Source organism: Myotis lucifugus, unplaced genomic scaffold, assembly GCF_000147115.1.
Source record: "Myotis lucifugus unplaced genomic scaffold, Myoluc2.0 scaffold_60, whole genome shotgun sequence".
NCBI lineage: Eukaryota > Metazoa > Chordata > Mammalia > Chiroptera > Vespertilionidae > Myotis > Myotis lucifugus.
In genome coordinates, this window is record NW_005871108.1 from 3,032,635 (window position 1) to 3,040,617 (window position 7,983).

Genomic DNA, 7,983 nt, shown 5'->3' on the forward strand with positions numbered 1-7,983 from the left:
CTCTCCCAGTGCACACCTGGCCGGCCCGGGGCGGGCCTCCCTGCCTGGCACTGCCTGCCCTGGGGGCTCACTTTCCATTTTTTTTTTTTTTACCCCTCTTCTGGAATGAGGCTGGTCCCACTTCCCTAACCTATAAGCTGAGGCTATAAGACGGGCCATCTGGCACCACCTCCTAGAAGACAGGGGTTCTTTAGCAGTGTGACTGTTTGGCGAGGGAGGGTGGATGGTGAGTCCCACTTCACAGGTGAGAAAGTGGAAGACGGAGGGCGGACTTAGCAAGTTAGCAACAAGGAGGCAGCTCTGGGGCCCAGCTTTTCCTGCTGGAGGTTACTCACCTGTGGCAGGGAGAAGGCTGCAGGAGGTTCTGGGCCCAGCCCCAGGGCCTGTGCTTCCAGCCTGCCTCCTTCCTTCACACACACACACACACACACACACACACACACACACCCTGTGCTTCCAGCCTGCCTCCTTCCTTCACACACACACACACACACACACCCCCGGCTGAGAGGTAGGCTGGGGCCTTGGTGCTTCCACCTCCCCCCACCTGCTTCCCCATTCCCCCAAGCCCAAAGGTTCATGAATTAAGCAGAATTAAAGACAGTGTAAACCTTGAACTGCCTCCTGATTTCTGGATGATGTGGTTTTTTTTGGCCAACTGGTGGCAGTTGTTTTTGGGAAGCAAGTCCCGGCAGGGGCTCTCACTTAAAGTGCCCAGGAGGCTGCCCTGCCTCTGCCCTCTAGGAGGCCTGCTTTGCTTCTTGAGTGGAGGCCGTTGGACTCCCCAGGTGCAGACTTGATTCTTTTCTAGAGTTGAGATGGTGGTACCTATTTGATAGGAATTGCATACAGTAATCCCTCAATAAAAGTTGGCCACCGTTGGCATCATTATCTAGCACCTGGGCTAAGCAGGCTGCCCTGTTTGGGGGGGATGCATGAATGAATCTTTGGCCAGTGTTTAAATCTGCCCCAGTAAGTCCATTGTTTCCTATGTCCTTGTTATTCCTTCTGTGAAATGGGAACGTGCTAAATACCCCAGATTGTGTAAATGAAGCCAGTTTGAGTGATTTAACCTCTAACCCCCAAAGCTCCTGAGATATCTGATGGTGGAATAGTCCCTATCACATACCATATTAGGCTCGGGTGGAGACTCAATGAGATAGTGCTTAACAAAGCAGGTGGTGAATATTGACATCTGTATTAATTAACCAGTAGCCCCTCTTTTAAGGGTAGCCATTAGTAAGACTTGGGGATGAAGGGAGGCACCCCTACTGGCCCCTCCTTTCCTGCCTTCCTCCACCAAGGTATTATTCCCGTTAACTATGAAAGCTTTTCCAAATCATCATCCTTGATTTGGGAGTTGGCAGGAAGGAGTGCCTTTGTTCCTTTTTGAAAGGAGCCATGGTTTTCTTTATGGGTTGGGGACATTTTAAACTGCCCATCCTCCTCCCCCCAGCTTGGGGCCTTGAATTCTTAATTTCTAGCTAAGCAAGGTCCTTTACCTTGCCCCTTTGGGGTGGAGAGGACCGAGACAAAAGGGCCAGGTTGGGGCTAGCAGCATCCTGCTCCTTAAAGCCATAGGCATAATCTCCACCCCTTGCAAATGTTTGAAGGTGGGGGGGAAGCATCTGGGAGCTGCAGGGGTCTGAGGGGAGGAGCTAGGGAGAAGAGGTTGGGGGAGGCTGCTTCCCTTTCTTCCCTTCCTCCAGCCACGTGGGGGGCCTATGACCCAGAAGGGCCTGGCGCCCCTTATTACTGCAACCCCAGAGACCTGCGTCTGATGTTGGGTTTGGGCAAGTTCTGGGAAAACTTACCTTGAGATTGAGTCCTTTGTCTCAGGCCAGCTCTCATGTCAGTTGCCGGGCCTCCAGGCTCAGACCCCTTTTCCAATTTCATCTGAGATGGTCCTGGCTAAATCTGAAACTCTGGGTCCTACCCTATAGCAAGTGTCCCCTCCCCAGAGCCCTTGATAGGTACAGGGCCTCAGTTCAGACATGCCCTTGTGTTGAGCAAGTTTTTAAAAAACCATGCACTTGATTTTCAGTTTCTTGGTGGACCAGGGCTGGAGGAGTTCAGAATACCTCCTTTTCCTTGCAGACCACCCCCTTTGTAAAGTGATGGATGGACTTGCCTCTCTTCTTGTGGGGGGCTGATGTTCTCACTGGGCCTCTTTTGCAGCTGATGGAACTGAGGGTCTGGGATATCCAGTCACTTTCAAAATTTGGTGGTTAGTTCTTTTCAGAACGCTTTTGCATCTGCCACTATCTCAGGACAGAGTTTGGGAGGGAAAATGCCTGGAAAATGGCAGAGGAAGCCTGCACATGGGGCTGCTGCATCCTGCTCTTTAAAACCATAGGCAAAACCCCCTCCCTTTCTCGATTTTTGTCTCCATCTGTGTAATGGGTACAAGCACACACCTACCCAGTAGAGGGCCTAGGAGGACTAAATGGAATCCAGGGCCCTTTTAGCTCAGCAAGCCGTAGTTGCTCATTCACAATAAGTTGGGGCGGGGGGGTGGGGGGGGAGGAGCTCTAAATATTGTAAAGATTTTTATTTGTTGGGTCATGTTATTTGTCCCAGACAATAGACTAAAGGGGTTTGGGCTTTGAAATTAACTTTTGATTTATAGTCCTGTTTGCTTCATTTATAAACCAGTGACCTGAGCCTCAGTTGTTCCATCTGAAAAATAGGGATATTGTTGGCCAATCCCAGGGGATATTGAAGTTTCAATAAGTTGAGTTGCTACAGATTAAAAAACACACATACTGAGGGTTCAATAAATGTTGCATGTTATGCAGTAAACACTCAAATATTGGTAAGTGGTTATGATTCACTTCCTGAAAGAAATGCAGTCTCAGTTAGTTAGCATTCCCGAGTTTCCCAGGTAATAAAGAATTTGGGAACTGTTTGTGTAGAGAATTTGAATATTTCAAAAAATGATATTCACTGTATTTCATACAAATGAAAATCACCTCTGATGCTAAAAGAAACAGATCGTCACCTGTAAGCTCAGTCCCAAGGTACCTCATGCTTTGCTTTTGTTTTGGGGCCTCGGTTTCTCCTAAGCATGGAGAAAAATGCAGTCAGGGCCAGGAGCCCTACCTAAGCGAAGGGACAGACGGTGAAGAAAGGTGAAGTCTTAGATTTAGAAGGCACTGCTGTCACCTTGGGCCTGATGGAAGACAGTTTTGGGTAACAGTGGGAAGAGATTCTTTGGAATCTGCAACGCTTTGACCAGCTTGCCTGACCAAAGTACTTAAGTCACATCACCCACAGAGATTTCCATTCGTTCAGTGTGGTCTATGGCCTCTGCCCTTGCAAACCCCTGCCTGTTCCCCACACCCCAACCACTCTGCTTTTTAGTTTTGCGATATAAGAATTAAACTTAAAATTTCCAGAAAATTGTCTTTTACAGTCTTTGAAATTTGTGGGAGAGCGGTAGCCATTGAAAAGATATGAGCAGGAAATTAGAAATGCATTTCCAAAAATGCCTGAGTGGACGAGTGGACGGGTGGGCGATAAACAGTTGTCGGTGGGGAAAGGTTCTTAACCAATAAATTTCCTTTTGGGGTCAGGTTGATGCTATCAGATGTGTGAAAAGAGGGGGTGTGGGGGGAGGGAGGCTCAACATGGCTGGGGACACTATCTTAAGGTTGAGGAAATAAACTTTCTTGGATCATCATCTCCCTTTTTTTTTCTTTTCCTGCTCTCATTCTATAATTCTTATTCAGATGTTGAGTCTCCTGGCCTGGTGGAATTTTCTGTGATCATTTGTTGATTTCAGAGAGGGAGAGTAAGAGAGAAATGGAAACATAATGACAAGAAAGAATCATCTATCGGCTGCCTCCTGCACACCCTCTACTGGATGGAGCCCGCCACCCCCACGCAGGCATGTGCCCTGACCAGGAATAGAACCATGACCTCCTGGTTCATAGGGCCACGCTCAACCACTGAGCCATACTGACTGAGTGACCATTTGCCCTTACTGTTTTTGTCCTTAATGTTTTATTTTCTGGGTGATACCCTCAGCTACCAAACCCTCTGTTGTTTTTTGAAGAGTTCTTGTTCTACAAATTCCGTTTGTAATGGTATCTTCATCTCGTTTTTATCTCCCTGAGAAGATTAATTCTAGTGTTTAGTGATCCTTTTAATATTTATTTCGGGATATAGTTGTGGGTTGATTTTTTTTATTTTATTTTTTTTACTGTTTTCAAACTTTATCACGGTATTTGAGAGCAACCAAAATTGTCTGGGACTTGAGTACTGAAGGATTTCTTTGTGAGACAATGCCTTGAACTTGTCTTTTGGTCTCCCAAGACCTGGAGGAAGTTCTTGGCTGTTGGGTCTGTCTTATTTTTCAGAGCAGAGGAATCTTCTGGTGCCCGGCCTAGGAGGTACAGGCCTGGCTGTAGGGGAAGGGTACTGCTGGCGGGGAGGGAGGTCTCAGTCTGCCCTCAGTCGTCTCCTCTGGTGCATGCTGGGTGGAGGACTGGTTGCCTCTAGAACAGGCTGGAGAAGGGGAGGGGGGGTACCTATTTTTTTTCTATCCTTGCCTGCAGCCCCATGTTAGGTTAATTGGGCCTCTTCCTAAGTAGCATTTGTTTCCAGTTGCATTTGCTTCCTGTTGCAAGTAAACATGCTTGGACCACCACTGGGGCTGGTTCCCAGGCTTTCGCTGGAGAAAGGATAATGCCTCTTGGTCAGTTTTTCCGGCAGCCAGCACAGTGTGGGCCCCTGGCACCTGGCGCCTTGGCTATGTTCTGTAACTTGGCTAAAGCAGCAAAAGCAGGCATTGCTCTGAGCGCCAGGTAACTGCAGCAGTGGAACCCACAGGAGACATTGAGAGTGAGTAGAAGGAAGCCAGCTCACCTGGGATGCGGTGAGAAATGGAGTGTTAACTAGGCTGGATGCCTGAACAGGCAGGTGCTGTTGACAGATTTGCAGGGTTGTTCTGGATTTTCCTGGGTTACATGGGAGGCAGTGTGCAGCTGGGTTTGGAAAATTCTGAGCAAATGTGTAGAATCTTGTCTTGAGCTCTTGGCAAAAGGGTATCTGTAGTGTAAGAATAGTGTAGATGTTGGGGTGAACCAATCTTGTTATTATTGTAACTGTCTCCTAGCTTTCTTTTCCCTACACCCTCTCTGAACCCACTGGCAGCTGCATGAAGACAGGGGTTATCTGGCCTTTGTCTGCCTTTGATTCTCAGTGCTGAGCATGGTTCCTGACGCTTAGCAGGAACCTCCTATCTGATGAATGGGTAAGAGTGGCCTTTCCCAGTGTCTTGAACTGTCCTAGGATGTTATGTGTTGAGCTATACGCACCGTTATATTAAATATTAATATATTATTGCTCTAATATTAAATATTGTCACCATTACATAAGGCCACACAGCTAGCGAGGAGTGGAATCTTGATTGAAATGCTGTTAAACTTCTTTGAGACCCTAGTCTCCACTTGGCTTGGAGCCACAAAGCTGGTAGGATGCACAGATGTGTTGGGTTAAGATGCTTTGTCTGCAGGCCTGCTACACTGCACCACTGTGCTGAGAGGGGTAGACCTGAAACCTGTTACCCTACCTCAGGTAACGTTTTGGTTTTTCAAAAAATATTTTAAACCCTAGCCGGATTGGCTCAGTGGATAGAACGTCGACCTGTGGACTAAAGGGTCCCAGGTTCTATTCCAGTCAAGGGCACATACCCAGGTTGCTGGCTTGATTCCCAGTAGGGGGTGTGCAGGAGGCAGCCCAATGATTCTCTCTTATCATTAATGTTTCTATCTCTCTCTCCCTCTCCCTTCCTCTCTGAAATCAATAAAGATAATTTTTAAAAAATTGATTTTTGGAGAGAGGAAAGGAGAGGGAGAGAAACATCCATGCAAGAGCAATGCATCAATTGGCTGCCTCCAGCACACCCTTTACTCTGGATCCAGCCTGCAACCCCAGCACGTGCCCTAACCAGGAATAGAACCGTGACCTGGTTCCTAGGTCGATGTTCAGCCACCAAGCTAAACTGGCAGGGCTAGTTACCTCATTCTTCTTTTTTTAAAAAAAATATATTTTTATTGATTTCAGAGAGGAGAGAGAGACAAAAACATCAATGATGAGAGAGAATCATCAATTGGCTGCCTCTTCTGCACGCCACACACTGGAATTGGAGCCTGCAACCTGGGCATGTGCCCTGACTGGGAATGGAACCATGACCTCCTGGTTCATAGTTCGATGCTCAACCACTGAGCCACGCCGGCTGGGCAGTTACCTCATTCTTCACCTCTCAGCAGTGTTCCCCAGTTTAGCTGTATATTCTTTGGCCAGTCTCCTATTGGTCATTTGTTGCAGCTTTTGCTATAACACATGGAACAGCAGTGACTATCCTTGCATACAGGTCTTAGAGCTTTGGGCCAGGTCAGTTTTTAGCAGTAGAATCCTGTGTGACAGGGTACGGACAGCTGTCATATGGACAGGTCATACTATTAGATTGTTAATAGGCGTAATCGGTACCTCCACTGTTGGTTTATAGGTGGGTTGAGATTTAAGGCATTGGCGGTAGCAATGGGTGTAGCCCACGGTGAGGAGCAGGGCCGAGGCAGTCACTTTTCAGAAAATTGGCCCTCTGCCTCCCTTTCCTCCTCGGGAGGGGGCTGAGAGCTCTTTCATGTTGGTTTGTCAAGAGGCACACATGGTCACAAGAGTAGGCATGGCAGCTGCCAGAATCTCCTGCTCCTTAATGCTGCCCCCCTCAGAATGAGTTTACTTTGGGGTTCCCTCTCCATCTGAACACCTTTCCAAGGATTTCCCAAATAAACTGTAGGGGAAGGAGGCTGGTTGTTAGCATTTTGTTTATAGAGGGTAAAAAGTTTGACTATAAACTCCAGTTTAATTTGCCCTATCTGTTGAGATCTTTATGTTCCTAGTTTATTTTCCCCATGAATTACCTAAGAAGTAATGGTACATTGGGTGTGGAGAGAGCAGAGCGGCTGAAGAATGGCTTCTCTGTGTACAACACATCCAACAGCAACTTGGGCTTACTCCTCACGGGTGGCAGAATACTATGGCCTTCCTGTGACATTACGCCCTATACATGCAAAAATAAGTAAGTAAGTAAATAAATATTATATCTGTGGTTACAAAAAAAAAAGAAGTAATGGTACATAGTTTTATCCCAACCCATTAACACATATCTAAGTGCTTGTTAGTATTTTGCTATTATGAGCAAGAATGCAAGGAATATCTTCACATAGCCAATATTTTGCACTTGTCCAATTTGACCCCCTACTGGGATCAATTCTTTTTTATTGATTTCAGAGAGGAAGGGAGAGATAGAAACATCAGTGATGAGAGAGAATCATTGGTCAGCTGCCTCCTGCATGCCCCCTACTGGTGATAGAGCCCGCAACCCAGGCATTGTGCCCTTAGTTGGAATCGAACCTGGGACCCTTCAGTCTGAAGGTTGATGCTCTATCCATTGAACCAAACTGGCTAAGGCGGGATCAATTCTTTTGATAATTCTGATAAATATTCCAAGGCCCGATGTTTACTGTATAAAGACCTAGAGGCACTGAGCAATTCTCAAATGCCTCTGAGTCATCAGGGATGAAGGGATACTTTGCTTTGTGTGAGGCATAGCTGGGAAGTCTGGCAAGATGGCATAGGGAATGGGTTATTTCCATGTCTCAGGATTTTGTCGCCTACGTTGGGATCCTTAGCACCAATTACCTAGGGCAGTGGTCGGCAAACTGGGGCTCGCGAGCCACATGCGGCTCTTTGGCCCCTTGAGTGTGGCTCTTCCACAAAATACCGACTTCTGTGCATGGGCCACGAAGTTTCAATCGCACTGTACGTGCGCGCCCGCACGTGGTATTTTGTGGAAGAGCCACACTCAAGGTTGCAAAGGTTGCCGCCTGGGACACACGTATTCCTTTTTTCACTACAACACCCCCTCCCCTAAGCGAGAGAGGGAAGAACAATATGTCCCCCCCCCCCGGGAGG

The 7,983-nt window shown here is 47.4% G+C and overlaps 1 protein-coding gene and 1 non-coding gene across 7 annotated transcripts in view; both read left to right on the plus strand.

Moving 5' to 3' along the window:
- The first annotated feature begins 4,333 nt into the window (after positions 1 to 4,333).
- Positions 4,334 to 7,983, plus strand: part of DNMT3B (DNA methyltransferase 3 beta) — a 33,653-nt gene continuing 30,003 nt past the window's right edge. For 2 of the 6 annotated variants that reach the window (XM_023754368.1, XM_023754370.1), the window contains exon 1: positions 4,334 to 4,394. The gene's annotated coding sequence lies outside the window, so the exon portion shown is untranslated. The remainder of the gene's footprint in view (positions 4,395 to 7,983) is intronic. The other 4 variants (XM_023754365.1, XM_023754369.1, XM_023754371.1 and 1 more) reach the window with 4 other exon arrangements.
- Positions 6,949 to 7,077, plus strand: LOC111826206. The gene has a single exon (XR_002829488.1). It is a non-coding gene; the product is annotated as a small nucleolar RNA SNORA11 (small nucleolar RNA).